The sequence below is a fragment of the Hyperolius riggenbachi genome, chromosome 10, assembly GCF_040937935.1.
Source record: "Hyperolius riggenbachi isolate aHypRig1 chromosome 10, aHypRig1.pri, whole genome shotgun sequence".
NCBI lineage: Eukaryota > Metazoa > Chordata > Amphibia > Anura > Hyperoliidae > Hyperolius > Hyperolius riggenbachi.
This window is the reverse complement of record NC_090655.1, coordinates 289,123,574-289,140,607: the sequence shown is the minus strand read 5'-3', so window position 1 is coordinate 289,140,607 and position 17,034 is coordinate 289,123,574. Positions and strand designations below refer to the sequence as shown.

The window sequence follows — 17,034 nt, the reverse complement described above, 5'->3', positions numbered from 1 at the left end:
ACACCCATGATGCAAAGTCTCGTTTGTCCACATCATGGCGTAAACACTGCTCCGCCCATACAATGTCATGGCCACAGCCATTTTTAGCCGCGGCGCGCTGCGCAGCCCCCCCCCAGCCTTCGTCGCTGCGCGCTCCTCAGTCCTCCCCACTTCCCCCCCCCCCCCCCTCCCCATCCCAGGTTGGACCCACAAAAATCTGGTCACTACATAACTCTACTGCTTCTACTACTATGAAGAGAAGAAAACTGAGGCATTGTCCACTCCAAGGACTTGCAGAGCGCATGATCTTAATGATTGTTTATTGCCGTATGGATAATGTTGTAATAAAGCTGTGGCCTTTAAACTCAAATTGGGTGCCACAGCATCATTTGTAGTAGTAAGGTAAGGTTGTCTCGTATGGGACCTGCTCTGGTCGTGTCACCTTCATGATTTCAGCTGATTCATGATTAGGCTGATGTAGAAGCGGACAACAAATGGTATTATCCTGATTAAATAAAAATCATACGGCTGATGAGAGTCCATAGTGGGTTTATATTCTGGTAAATCTTCCACAGAGTCGGAGTTACAGGAGTCACATGACATGTCTCCAGACTTGTATTCACACACTGGAGTCTCACTCCCACGTGCTGCACTGCATTCTCTCCCAGCAGCAGATGAGCAGTAATGTCATTTGTGTCTCCTCCTATTCCCATCACTGCCAGCCCTCCTCTTGTCCAGCAGAGAGCCTGTGACTGAGGAGTGGGGGGGGGGGAGTCAGTGAGTGGTGTGTGTGGGGAGTCAGTGAGGAATCAGTGAGTGGGGGGGGGGGGGGGGGTTTGTTAGGAGTCAGTGAACAGTGTTAGTGAGTGGAGTCAGTGGGGAGAGTGTGGAGAGTTAGTTAGGAATCAGTGAGGGGAGTCAGTGAGGGGAGTCAGTGAGGGGTGTTGGAGGATTGGTACTTGTGATGGGGATGTGTTTGCCCTATCAGAGGGAGCCGGAGCAGAGGGTCTCCAACATCCGGAATCCGGTAAGTAATGGGGGGTTGTCCTGCCCTGTGTATCACTGACACATGTCACACACACTGCGCTCACATTATATCAATCATTAACTGGCAGTTATATATAGAGAGAGTTCCCAGTGCACTTCACAGCTGTCTGCTGTCCTGCTATCCATGTACACACACCATGCACTATACACACACCACACCATACACACTACATCACACACTATACACACAACATACACTACACACACCACACCATACACTACACACACCACACCATACACACTACACCATACACTATACACACTACACCATACACTATACACACACCACACCATACACTATACACACTACACCACACACTATACACACAACATACACTACACACACCACACCATACACTACACACACCACACCATACACACTACACCATACACTATACACACTACACCATACACTATACACACACCACACCATACACTATACACACTACACCACACACTATACACACAACATACACTACACACACCACACCATACACTACAAACACCACACCATACACACTACACCATACACTATACACACACACCACACCATACACTACACACACCACACCATACACTATACACACTACACCACACACTATACACACACCATACACTACACACACCACACCATACACTACACACACCACACTATACACACTACACCATACACTATACACACACCACACCATACACTATATACACTACACCACACACTATACACACAACATACACTACACACACCACACAACATACACTACACACACCACACCATACACTACACACACCACACCATACACTACACACACCACACCATACACACTACACCATACACTATACACACACCACACCATACACTACACACACCACACCATACACTATACACACTACACCACACACTATACACACACCATACACTACACACACCACACCATACACACTACACCATACACTATACACACACCACACCATACACTATACACACTACACCACACACACAACATACACTACACCACACACTATACACCACACACTATACACACTACACCACACACTATACACACAACATACACTACACACACCACACCATACACTACACACACTACACCATACACTACACACACTACATACACTACACACACCACACCATACACTACACACACCATACACACTACACCATACACTATACACACACCACACCATACACTATACACACTACACCACACCATACACTATACACACTACACCACACACACAACATGCACTACACCACACACTATACACACTACACCACACACTATAGACACCACACCATACACTATACACACTACACCACACACTATAGACACCACACCATACACTATACACACTACACCACACATTATACACACAACATACACTACACACACCACACCATACACTACACACACCACACCATACACACTACACCATACACTATACACACTACACCATACACTATACACACACCACACCATACACTATACACACTACACCACACATTATACACACAACATACACTACACACACTACACCATACACTACACACACCATACACACTACACCATACACTATACACACTACACCACACTATACACACTACACCACACCATACACTATACACACTACACCACACACACTATACACACTACACCACACACTATAGACACCACACCATACACTATACACACTACACCATACACTTTAGACACCACACCATACACTATACACACTACACCATACACTATACACACTACACCATACACTATAGACACCACACCATACACTATACACACTACACCACACATTATACACACAACATACACTACACACACTACACCATACACTACACACACCATACACACTACACCATACACTATACACACTACACCACACTATACACACTACACCATACACTATAGACACCACACCATACACTATACACACTACACCACACATTATACACACAACATACACTACACACACTACACCATACACTACACACACCATACACACTACACTATACACTATACACACTACACCACACTATACACACTACACCACACCATACACACTACACCACACCATACACTATACACACTACACCACACACACAACATACACTACACCACACACTGTAGACACCACACTATACACACTACACCATACACTATACACACACACACACTATACAAACTCTACACACTGTATACACACACACACACACACACACACTATACAAACTGTACACACACACACACCTCCACCTTTGCCCCCTCATCCCCTCTCTTCCAGCCCTCAGCTGTAACACATCTCACACTATCCCAATTCTGCCTCCCCTCCCTGCAGCACAGGAAATAAATGCACTGAACTATTATTCTCATCACTGCTGGATACACACAAAGCCTTATATGGGCCAGAATGAATCCCTGCACGTTTGTCTCTCAAATGCAGTCCTGGGGCTGGGAGTCTCACTGCACCCGCCCCCCCCCCCCCCCCCCAAACACACATATACACTGACTGTACAAACACACACTATACAAACTGTACACACACACACACTATACAAACTGTGTACACACACACACACACACTATACAAACTGTACACACACACTATACAAACTGTACACACACACACTATACAAACTGCTATACAAACTGTACACACACTATACAAACTGTACACACACACACTATACAAACTGTACACACGCACACTATACAAACTGTACACACACACTATACAAACTGTACACACACACACTATACAAACTGTACACACACACTATACAAACTGTACACACACACACTATACAAACTGTACACACACACTATACAAGCTGTACAAACACACACTATACAAACTGTACACACACACTATACAAACTGTACACACACACATTATACAAACTGTACACACACACTATACAAACTGTACACACACACACTATACAAACTGTACACACACACATTATACAAACTGTACACACACACTATACAAACTGTACACACACACTATACAAACTGTACACACACACACTATACAAACTGTACACACACACTATACAAACTGTACACACACACTATACAAGCTGTACAAACACACACTATACAAACTGTACACACACACACTATACAAGCTGTACAAACACACACTATACAAACTGTACACACACACTATACAAACTGTACACACACACTATACAAACTGTACACACACACTATACAAACTGTACACACACACACATTATACAAACTGTACACACACACTATACAAACTGTACACACACACACCATACAAACTGTACACACACACTATACAAACTGTACACACACACTATACAAACTGTACACACACACTATACAAACTGTACACACACACTATACAAACTGTACACACACACACTATACAAACTGTACACACACACTATACAAACTGTACACACACACTATACAAGCTGTACAAACACACACTATACAAACTGTACACACACACTATACAAACTGTACACACACACTATACAAACTGTACACACACACACACACACACTATACAAACTGTACAAACACACACTATACAAACTGTACACACACACACTATACAAACTGTACAAACACACACTATACAAACTGTACACACACACTATACAAACTGTACAAACACACACTATACAAACTGTACACACACACACACACACACACTATACAAACTGTACACACACACTATACAAACTGTACACACACACACACTATACAAACTGTACACACACACTATACAAACTGTACACACACACTATACAAGCTGTACACACACACTATACAAACTGTACACACAAAGCCTTATATGGGCCTGAATGAATCCCTGCACGTTTGTCTCTCACATGCAGTCCTGAGACTGGGAGTCTCACTGCACCCCCCCCCCCCCCCAACACACGTATACACTGACTGTACAAACACACACTATACAAACTGTACACACACACTATACAAACTGTACACACACACTATACAAACTGTACACACACACTATACAAGCTGTACAAACACACACTATACAAACTGTACACACACACTATACAAACTGTACACACACACTATACAAACTGTACACACACACATTATACAAACTGTACACACACACTATACAAACTGTACACACACACTATACAAGCTGTACAAACACACACTATACAAACTGTACACACACACTATACAAACTGTACACACACACTATACAAGCTGTACAAACACACACTATACAAACTGTACACACACACTATACAAACTGTACACACACACTATACAAACTGTACACACACACACTATACAAACTGTACAAACACACACTATACAAACTGTACACACACACACACTATACAAACTGTACACACACACTATACAAACTGTACACACACACTATACAAACTGTACACACACACACTATACAAACTGTACACACACACACTATACAAACTGTACACACACACACACACACACACACACACACACACACTATACAAACTGTACACACACACTATACAAACTGTACACACACACACACTATACAAACTGTACACACACACTATACAAACTGTACACACACACTATACAAGCTGTACACACACACTATACAAACTGTACACACAAAGCCTTATATGGGCCTGAATGAATCCCTGCACGTTTGTCTCTCACATGCAGTCCTGAGACTGGGAGTCTCACTGCACCCCCCCCCCCAACACACGTATACACTGACTGTACAAACACACACTATACAAACTGTACACACACACACACTATACAAACTGTACACACACACACACTATACAAACTGTACACACACACACACTATACAAGCTGTACAAACACACACTATACAAACTGTACACACACACTATACAAACTGTACACACACACTATACATACTGTACACACACACACACACTATACAAACTGTACACACACACACACTATACAAACTGCTATACAAACTGTACACACACACTGTACAAACTGTACACACACATACAAACTGTACACACACACACTATACTAACTGTACACACACACACTATACAAGCTGTACACACACACTATACAAACTGTACACACACACTATACAAACTGTACACACACACACTATACAAACTGTACACACACACTATACAAACTGTACACACACACTATACAAACTGTACACACACACACTATACAAACTGCTATACAAACTGTACACACACACTGTACAAACTGTACACACACATACAAACTGTACACACACATACAAACTGTACACACACACTATACAAACTGTACACACACACACACACACTATACAAACTGTACACACACACACACTATACAAACTTTACACACACACTATACAAACTGTACACACACACACACTATACAAACTGTACACACACACACACTATACAAACTGTACACACACACACACTATACAAACTGTACACACACACACTATACAAACTGCTATACAAACTGTACACACACACTATACAAACTGTACACACACACACACTATACAAACTGTACACACACACACACTATACAAACTGTACACACACACTATAAAAACTGTACACACACACTATACAAACTGTACACACACACTATACAAACTGTACACACACACTATACAAACTGTACACACACACACACTATACAAACTGTACACACACACACACACTATACAAACTGTACACACACACTATACAAACTGTACACACACACTATACAAACTGTACACACACACACACACTATACAAACTGTACACACACACACACACTATACAAACTGTACACACACACACTATACAAACTGCTATACAAACTGTACACACACACTATACAAACTGTACATACACACACACACTATACAAACTGTACACACACACACACTATACAAACTGTACACACACACTATACAAACTGTACACACACACTATACAAACTGTACACACACACACACTATACAAACTGTACACACACACTATACAAACTGTACACACACACTATACAAACTGTACACACACACACTATACAAACTGTACACACACACACACACTATACAAACTGTACACACACACACACTATACAAACTGTACACACACACTATACAAACTGTACACACACACTATACAAACTGTACACACACACACACTATACAAACTGTACACACACACACACTATACAAACTGTACACACACACACTATACAAATTGCTATACAAACTGTACACACACACTGTACAAACTGTACACACACATACAAACTGTACACACACACACTATACTAACTGTACACACACACTATACAAACTGTACACACACACACACACTATACAAACTGTACACACACACACACACTATACAAACTGTACACACACACACTATACAAACTGCTATACAAACTGTACACACACATACAAACTGTACACACACACACTATACTAACTGTACACACACACTATACAAACTGTACACACACACACTATACAAACTGCTATACAAACTGTACACACACACACACATACTATACAAACTGTACACACACACACTATACAAACTGCTATACAAACTGTACACACAAACTGTACACACACATTATACAAACTGTACACACACACACTATACTAACTGTACACACACACTATACAAACTGTACACACACACACACACTATACAAACTGCTATACAAACTGTACACACACACTGTACAACCTGTACACACACGCACATACTATACAAACTGTACACATACACTATACAAACTGTACACACACACACACGCGCACACACACACACACACACACACACACACACACACTATACAAACTGTACACACACACTATACAAACTGTACACACACACTATACAAACTGTACACACACACACTATACGAAATGTACACACACACACTATACAAACTGTACACACATACACACACACATATACACTGTACAAACACATACTATACACACTCTACACACACACACTGTACACCACACACACTATACACACTGCACACACACACATACATACACACTGTACACACACGCACATACACACTGTACACACACACACACATACACACTGTACAAGCACACACTATACAAACTGTACACACACACACACTATACAAACTGTACACACACATACACACACACACTGTACAAACTGTACACACACACACTATATAAACTGTTCACACACACACGGTACAAACTGTACACACGCTCACATACACACTATACAAACTGTACACACACACACTGTACAAGCTGTACACATACACACTATACAAACTGTACACACATACACGCAGTACAAACACACACTATACAAACTATACACACACACATATATATATACACTATACAAACAAACACTATACAAACTGTATACACACACACATACACACATGTACACTGTACAAACACACACTATACAAACTGTACAAACACACACTATACACACTGTACACACACACACACACACACACACACTATATGCACACACACATATACACTGTACAAACACACATTATATAAACTGTACACATACATACACACTGTGCACACACTGTACAAACACACACACTGCACACACACACACATACATACACACTGTACACACACACACACACACATACACACTGTACAAACACACACTATACAAACTGTACACACACACATATAAACTGTACAAACACACTATACAAACTGTACACACACATACACACTGTACACATACACACACTGCACAACCACACACTATACACACTGTACACATACACTTTATACACACACACACACACACACACACACACACACACACACACACACACACACTGTACAAACACACATACACACACACACAATTATACACTGTACAAACACACACTATACAAACTGTACACACACACTGTACACACACACACACTGTACAAATATACACTATACAAACTGTACACACTTGCACACTGTACAAACACACTATACAAACTGTGTATACACACACACACACACACTATACAAACACACCCTATACAAACTGTATATACACACACACACACACTGTACAAACACACACTATATAAACTGTACACACACACACACTATACAAACTGTATACACACACACACACTATACAAACTGTGCACACACACACACAGTACAAACTGTACACACGCTCACATACACACTGTACAAGCTGTACACACTGTACAAACACACATTATACAAACTGTACACACACACATATATACACTATACAAACACACTATACAAACTGTACACACACACACATATATACGCATGTACACTGTACAAACACATACTATACACACTATACAAACTGTACAAACACACACTATACACACTGTACACACTGTACACACACACACACACACACACTATATGCACACACATATACACTGTACAAACACACATTATACAAACTGTACACACATGCACACACTGTACAAACACACTATACACACTGCACACACACATACATACACACTGTACACACACACACACACACACACACACACACACAGTACAAGCACACACTATACAAACTGTACACACACTATACACACACACATATAAACTGTACAAACACACACTATACAAACTGTACACACACATACACACTGTACACATACACAACACACACACACACACATTGTACAAACACACACTATACAAGCTGTACACACACTATACACACACACACACACACGCACACACACACACACACACTGTACAAACACACTATACAAACTGTACAAACATACACTATAAAAAATGTACACACTCGCACACTGTACAAACACACTATACAAACTGTACACACACACACACACACACACACACACACACACACACACACTATACAAACACACCCTATACAAACTGTACACACACACACACTGTACACACACACACACACACACACACACACACACACACACACACACTATACAAACTGTACACACACACACACTGTACACACACTATACAAACTGTACAAACACAGACAATACAAACTGTACACACACACAGGGCCGGGCCGAGGCAGAGGCTGGAGAGGCTCCAGCCTCAGGGCGCAGTGTAGGAGGGGACGCAGAATTCATTCAGCTGTCATTCCTAATGGTGTTTGAAGCATAAAGAAATAAGAAAAGGGGATACATAGCAGTGACTGCAAGCCAGATAACTAGATATTAAGGTGTTAGGGAGGTTGTGGGCCCTGTGGCGCCTCTTAGTCTAATAGCAATCAGTGTGTGACGGCTGGGGATGAGGGATGGAGGGGCGCACTTTGCTGTCTCAGCCTTGGGTGCTGGAGGACCTTGTCCCGGCTCTGCACACACACACACACTATACAAACTGTACACACACACACACTATACAAACACACCCTATACAAACTGTACACACACACTATACAGACACACACTATACAAACTGAACACACACACACACACTCTGTACAAAAGGTGAGTCTGCAGTACGAGGCAGCCAGAAATCTTTCCAATGGAGGGGGGAGCACAGAGAGGGTTCAGGAGGGAATTCCAAGAGAGGGAGGGAGGAGTCAGCCCCCTCCCTGCTGCTGAGTCCCTGTGTGCCTGCTGCTCCCCTTTCCCTTACCTATTTAAGGAACCTATTGCAGGCTACATATAGTGGGTGCACCTACATCTGGCTATATATACTGGGGTCACCTATACCTGGCTATTTATACTGGGGTCACCTATACCTGGCTACCTATACTGGGGGCACCTATGCCTAGCTACCTATACTGGGGTCACCTATACCTGGCTATATATACTGGGGACACATATATGTGGCTACCTATACTGGGGTCGCCTATACTTATCTACCTATACTAGGGGAACCTATACCTCGCTACCTATACTGGGGTCACCTATACCTGGCTATACTGCGGGCACCTATACCTGGCTATCTATACTGGGGTCACCTATATCTGGCTATCTATACTGGGGTCACCTATACCTGGCTATACTGCGGGCACCTATACCTGGCTATCTATACTGGGGTCACCTATACCTGGCTATATATACTGGGGACACATATATGTGGCTACCTATACTGGGGTCACCTATACTTATCTACCTATACTAGGGACACCTATACCTCGCTACCTATACTGGGGGTACCTATACCTGGCTATGTATACTGGGGGCACCTATATCTGGCTATCTATACTGGGCTCATCTAAACCTGGCTATCTATACTGGGGTCACCTACATCTGGCTATCTATACTGGGGTCACCTATACTTATCTACCTATACTAGGGGCACCTATACCTCGCTACCTATACTGGGGGTACCTATACCTGGCTATGTATACTGGGGGCACCTATACCTGGCTATCTATACTGGGCTCATCTAAACCTGGCTATCTATACTGGGGTCACCTACATCTGGCTATCTATACTGGGGTCACCTATAGCTGGCTATCTATAATGGGGTTACCTATATCTGGCTACCTATACTAGGGGCACCTATACCTGGCTACATATACTGGGTGCACCTATATCTGGCTTTCTATACTGGGGTCACCTATACCTGGCTATCTATACTGGGGTGACCTATACCTGGCTACCTATACTTGGGGCACCTATGCCTAGCTACCTATACTGGGGGCACCTATACCTGGCTACCTATACTTGGGGCACCTATGCCTGGCTACCTATACTGGGGTCACCTATACCTGGATATCTATACTGGGGTCACCTATATCTGGCTATCTATACTGGGGTCACCTATACCTGGCTATCTATACTGGGGTCACCTACATCTGGCTATCTATACTGGGGTCACCTATATCTGGCTATATATACTGGGGTCACCTATACCTGGATATCTATACTGGGGTCACCTATATCTGGCTATCTATACTGGGGTCACCTATACCTGGCTATCTATACTGGGGTCACCTATACCTGGCTATCTAAACTGGGGTCACCTATACCTAGCTATCTATACTGGGGTCACCTATACCTGGCTATCGATACTGGCGGCACCTATACCTGGCTACCTATACTGGGTGCACCTATGCCTAGCTACCTATACTGGGGTCACCTATACCTGGCTACCTATACTGGGGTCACCTATACCTGGCTATTGATACTGGGGGCACCTATACCTGGCTACCTATACTGGGGGCACCTATGCCTAGCTACCTATACTAGGGGCACCTATACCTGGCTCCCTATACTGGGGGCACCTATACCTGGCTATCTATACTGGGGTCACCTATATCTGGCTATCTATACTGGGGTCGCCTATACCTGGCTATACTGCGGGCACCTATACCTGGCTATCTATACTGGGGTCACCTATACCTGGCTATATATACTGGGGACACATATATGTGGCTACCTATACTGGGGTCACCTATACTTATCTACCTATACTAGGGGCACCTATACCTCGCTACCTATACTGGGGGTACCTATACCTGGCTATGTATACTGGGGGCACCTATACCTGGCTATCTATACTGGGCTCATCTAAACCTGACTATCTATACTGGGGTTACCTACATCTGGCTATCTATACTGGGGTCACCTATAGCTGGCTATCTATAATGGGGTTACCTATATCTGGCTACCTATACTAGGGGCACCTATACCTGGCTACATATACTGGGTGCACCTATATCTGGCTTTCTATACTGGGGTCACCTATACCTGGCTATCTATACTGGGGTGACCTATACCTGGCTACCTATACTTGGGGCACCTATGCCTAGCTACCTATACTGGGGGCACCTATACCTGGCTACCTATACTTGGGGCACCTATGCCTGGCTACCTATACTGGGGTCACCTATACCTGGATATCTAAACTGGGGTCACCTATATCTGGCTATCTATACTGGGGTCACCTATACCTGGCTATCTATACTGGGGTCACCTACATCTGGCTATCTATACTGGGGTCACCTATATCTGGCTATATATACTGGGGTCACCTATACCTGGATATCTATACTGGGGTCACCTATACCTGGCTATCTATACTGGGGTCACCTATACCTAGCTATCTATACTGGGGTCACCTATACCTGGCTATCGATACTGGGGGCACCTATACCTGGCTACCTATACTGGGTGCACCTATGCCTAGCTACCTATACTGGGGTCACCTATACCTGGCTACCTATACTGGGGTCACCTATACCTGGCTATCGATACTGGGGGCACCTATGCCTAGCTACCTATACTGGGGGCACCTATGCCTAGCTACCTATACTAGGGGCACCTATACCTGGCTCCCTATACTGGGGGCACTTATTACTATCTACCTATACTAGGAGCACCTATACCTCGCTACCTTTACTGGGGGGCACTTATACATCACTACCTATACTGGGGGCACCTATGCCCAGCTACCTATACTAGGGGTACCTATACCTGGCTATCTATACTGGGGGCACCTATGCTTAGCTACCTATACCTGGCTATCTACAGGGGGCACCTATGCCTAGCTACCTATACTAGGGGCACCTATACCTGTCGATCTATACTAGGGGCACCTATACCTGGCTACCTATACAGGGGTCACCTATACCTGGCTATCTATACTGGGGTCGCCTATACCTGGCTATACTGCGGGCACCTATACCTGGCTATCTATACTGGGGTCACCTATACCTGGCTATATATACTGGGGACACATATATGTGGCTACCTATACTGGGGTCACCTATACTTATCTACCTATACTAGGGGCACCTATACCTCGCTACCTATACTGGGGGTACCTATACCTGGCTATGTATACTGGGGGCACCTATACCTGGCTATCTATACTGGGCTCATCTAAACCTGACTATCTATACTGGGGTTACCTACATCTGGCTATCTATACTGGGGTCACCTATAGCTGGCTATCTATAATGGGGTTACCTATATCTGGCTACCTATACTAGGGGCACCTATACCTGGCTACATATACTGGGTGCACCTATATCTGGCTTTCTATACTGGGGTCACCTATACCTGGCTATCTATACTGGGGTGACCTATACCTGGCTACCTATACTTGGGGCACCTATGCCTAGCTACCTATACTGGGGGCACCTATACCTGGCTACCTATACTTGGGGCACCTATGCCTGGCTACCTATACTGGGGTCACCTATACCTGGATATCTAAACTGGGGTCACCTATATCTGGCTATCTATACTGGGGTCACCTATACCTGGCTATCTATACTGGGGTCACCTACATCTGGCTATCTATACTGGGGTCACCTATATCTGGCTATATATACTGGGGTCACCTATACCTGGATATCTATACTGGGGTCACCTATACCTGGCTATCTATACTGGGGTCACCTATACCTAGCTATCTATACTGGGGTCACCTATACCTGGCTATCGATACTGGGGGCACCTATACCTGGCTACCTATACTGGGTGCACCTATGCCTAGCTACCTATACTGGGGTCACCTATACCTGGCTACCTATACTGGGGTCACCTATACCTGGCTATCGATACTGGGGGCACCTATGCCTAGCTACCTATACTGGGGGCACCTATGCCTAGCTACCTATACTAGGGGCACCTATACCTGGCTCCCTATACTGGGGGCACTTATTACTATCTACCTATACTAGGAGCACCTATACCTCGCTACCTTTACTGGGGGGCACTTATACATCACTACCTATACTGGGGGCACCTATGCCCAGCTACCTATACTAGGGGTACCTATACCTGGCTATCTATACTGGGGGCACCTATGCTTAGCTACCTATACCTGGCTATCTACAGGGGGCACCTATGCCTAGCTACCTATACTAGGGGCACCTATACCTGTCGATCTATACTAGGGGCACCTATACCTGGCTACCTATACAGGGGTCACCTATACCTGGCTATGTATACTGGGGGCACCTATACCTGGCTAACTTATACTGGGAGCACTTATACCTGGCCACCTATACTAGGGCACCTATACCTGGCTACCTATACTGGGGGTACCTATACCTGGCTATCAATGCTGGAAGCACCTTGCTATCTATACCTGGCTATCTAGGCTGGAGGCACCCGGCTATCTATACTGGGGGCACAATTACCTGGCTATCTATACTGGGGGCACCTATGCCTAGCTACTTATACTAGGGGCACCTATGCCTGGCTGCCCCCAGACATGTGGTGACCAGTGTCATGTGACGAGAGGTGACAATGGCTTCATGCTTGTCTGGCATGCTTCCCCTTTGCTGGGACGTGATGAAATGAAGCAATGCGGTCCTTTGTGGTCACATGACTTTCACGCGTCCTTCAATCTCTTTCTGGCTGACTAAATATAACTCAGACCTTGTAGGGGGGGGGGGGGAGACACAAAACACAGGATGTGATCTCGTGTGTCTGTCACTACTGGTGTTATTATTGTCCAAGGCTGATTCATCTCGCTTCCTGTGTTATGAAATTTACTCCTGAAATAAGTCAGATGACATCATGGAGACAATGGCAAGGCTCCCACTTCCCTAACACGCGTCTCCCTCTCCGTATCTGCCAGAGTTACAGATTACCCAGCAAGCTCCTGGCACAGCTCCCACTTCCCCAACACGCGTCTCCCGCTCCGTATCTGCCAAAGCTACAGATTACCCAGCAAGCTCCTGGCACGGCTCCCACTTCCCCAACACGCGTCTCCCTCTCCGTATCTGCCAGAGTTACAGATTACCCAGCAAGCTCCTGGCACGGCTCCCACTTCCCCAACACGCGTCCCCTCTCCGTATCTGCCAGAGTTACAGATTACCCAGCCAGCCCCTGGCACAGCTCCCACTTCCCAAACACGCATCTCCCTCTCCGTATCTGCCAGAGTTACAGATTACCCAGCAAGCTCCTGGCACAGCTCCAACTTCCCCAACACGCGTCTCCCTCTCCGTATCTGCCAGAGTTACAGATTATGTCCAAACAAGGACCTAACCTATATGTACAAAATAAGTGACATGAGGAGTCACTGGTCAATCAGCTGGATTGTAGTCTTGTAAACCAGTGATCAACAGGTCTCCAGGAGACCTGTTGATCACTGGTTTACAAGACTACAATCCAGCTGATTGACCAGTGACTCCTCATGTCACTTATTTTGTACATATAGGTTAGGTCCTTGTTTGGACATAGTTTGTGAATAAATATTACCTGTACTCCCATTCGGTTTGTTTATGCTAGAGTTACAGATTACCCAGCCAGCCCCTGGCACAGCTCCCACTTCCCAAACACGCATCTCCCTCTCCGTATCTGCCAGAGTTACAGATTACCCAGCAAGCTCCTGGCACAGCTCCCACTTCCCCAACACGCGTCTCCCTCTCCGTATCTGCCAGAGTTACAGATTACCCAGCAAGCTCCTGGCACCACACCCACTTCCCCAACACGCGTCTCCCTCTCCGTATCTGCCAGAGTTACAGATTACCCAGCAAGCTCCTGGCACGGCTCCCACTTCCCCAACACGTGTCTCCCTCTCCGTATCTGCCAGAGTTACAGATTACCCAGCAAGCTCCTGGCACAGCTCCCACTTCCCCAACACGCGTCTCCCTCTCCGTATCTGCCAGAGTTACAGATTACCCAGCAAGCTCCTAGCACAGCTCCCACTTCCCCAACACGCGTCTCCCTCTCCGTATCTGCCAGAGTTACAGATTACCCAGCAAGCTCCTAGCACAGCTCCCACTTCCCCAACACGCGTCTCCCTCTCTGTATCTGCCAGAGTTACAGATTACCCAGCAAGCTCCTGGCACGGCTCCCACTTCCCCAACACGCGTCTCCCTCTCCGTATCTGCCAGAGTTACAGATTACCCAGCAAGCTCCTAGCACAGCTCCCACTTCCCCAACACGCGTCTCCCTCTCCGTATCTGCCAGAGTTACAGATTACCCAGCAAGCTCCTAGCACAGCTCCCACTTCCCCAACACGCGTCTCCCTCTCCGTATC

At 44.8% G+C, this 17,034-nt stretch overlaps 1 long non-coding RNA gene across 1 annotated transcript in view; it reads left to right on the top strand.

Moving 5' to 3' along the window:
• Positions 1–834: 834 nt before the first annotated feature.
• LOC137535591 (uncharacterized) overlaps positions 835–17,034 on the top strand; it is a 33,673-nt gene continuing 17,473 nt past the window's right edge. The window contains exon 1 of the long non-coding RNA XR_011024414.1: positions 835–1,006. This is a non-coding gene — a long non-coding RNA (uncharacterized lncRNA). The remainder of the gene's footprint in view (positions 1,007–17,034) is intronic.